This window comes from Chionomys nivalis, chromosome 9 (assembly GCF_950005125.1).
Source record: "Chionomys nivalis chromosome 9, mChiNiv1.1, whole genome shotgun sequence".
NCBI lineage: Eukaryota > Metazoa > Chordata > Mammalia > Rodentia > Cricetidae > Chionomys > Chionomys nivalis.
Window position 1 is genome coordinate 63,217,399 of NC_080094.1, and position 1,568 is coordinate 63,218,966.

At 33.9% G+C, this 1,568-nt stretch overlaps 1 pseudogene; it reads left to right on the forward strand.

Moving 5' to 3' along the window:
• Nucleotides 1-241: 241 nt before the first annotated feature.
• Nucleotides 242-1,185, forward strand: LOC130881017 (olfactory receptor 4F6-like; annotated as a pseudogene).
• The last annotated feature ends 383 nt before the right edge of the window (nucleotides 1,186-1,568 follow it).

A 1,568-nucleotide genomic window follows, 5' to 3' on the forward strand; every position in this document is an offset into this window, starting at 1 on the left:
CATTAATTGTTCAAAATATGGATGCTAAAAAAGAATTATTTATATTAATACATATTTTGAAACCATTTAAGTATGTTTCTTTCAATCGTTATTTGTTTTAAAGTATAATTTTTAATGTACAACATTTTATTGTAATGAATTCACAAATAAAACATTCTATTGCTAGGTGACAATTTTACTATTTCTAGTAACTGCTTTGCCTGTTTGTTTTGGGTACTATAGATAACTCAAGAAAGATCCAATGAATCAAGCAAATTACTCTGAAGTGTCTGAGTTTATATTCCTGGGATTATCAATCTACAGACCAACACAATACTTCCTCTGTGCATTTTCTACAATATCATATGCATTTATTTTTCTAGGAAATTTCTCAGTTGTGCTTATAGTTATCTTTGACCCCCATTTACATTCACCCATGTATTTCCTTTTAGCTAACCTTTCATTTGTTGACTTTTGTTTTTCAACCTCAACTATCCCTAAATTGATTTCTGATCTGTATTCCAGTCATAGTACCATTTCATTCCAGGACTGTATCTTTCAGATGTTTGTCCTTCATGTCCTGGGGGGATGTGAGATGGTGCTGCTGGTGGTCATGGCCTGGGACAGATATGTGGCCATATGCAAGCCCCTCCACTACCTGACCATCATGAGCCCACGGAAGTGCATTTTGCTTGTGATTGGTGCCTGGATTATTGGTCTCATTCACTCAGTGACTCAATTAGCTTTTATTGTCCATTTGCCTTTTTGCAGTTCTAATGAGATAGATAGTTTTTACTGTGACCTTCCTAGGTTCATCCAACTGGCCTGCATAGACACCTACAGGATGGAGTTCCTGGTTACTGCTGAGAGTGGATTAATTTCTGTCACTACCTTCTTCTTATTGATTCTCTCTTATATCTTCATACTGTTCACTGTATGGAAACAGTCCTTGGGCAGTTTGTCTAAAGCCCTCTCTCTACGCTTTCTGCTCACATCTCTGTTGTTGTTTTATTCTTTGGACCATGTATTTTTGTGTACGTACGGCCATTTCCTACAATACCAGTGGATAAGTTTCTTGCCATTCTGGACTTCATGATTACGCCCATCCTGAACCCTGCTATTTACACACTGAGGAACAAAGACATGAAGGTGGCAATAAAGAGAATGAGTAAGCAGCTAAATTCCTCAGGAGAATATGCAACCTGAAATCTCTATTATAAACACAAACATTAAATGACCTCTTCTACTTTGATGAGATTTATTTTTCCTACTGCAACAGCTTGATAAACTTAAATAATTTATTTCAATTTGATGATGAAATGATCGCATATTTATTGGTTACTAGTTATATAATATTACATATGTATTGTTGCCTATCATTTATATATTGTGTTTTTGTTATTTATTGATCATATATTTACTTGTTATTATGAAATGCATATTTTAGACTCTTTAAAAAGCACTAGAGGAAATGAAAGTAATAAATTATCCATTGTTTTAACACCAAAAAATTCATCGTTTCCTTCCCAATGTTTCTTGTACTATTTTTTTTTATTTGAACCTAAATTTAGTCAAGCTGATCTCAAACT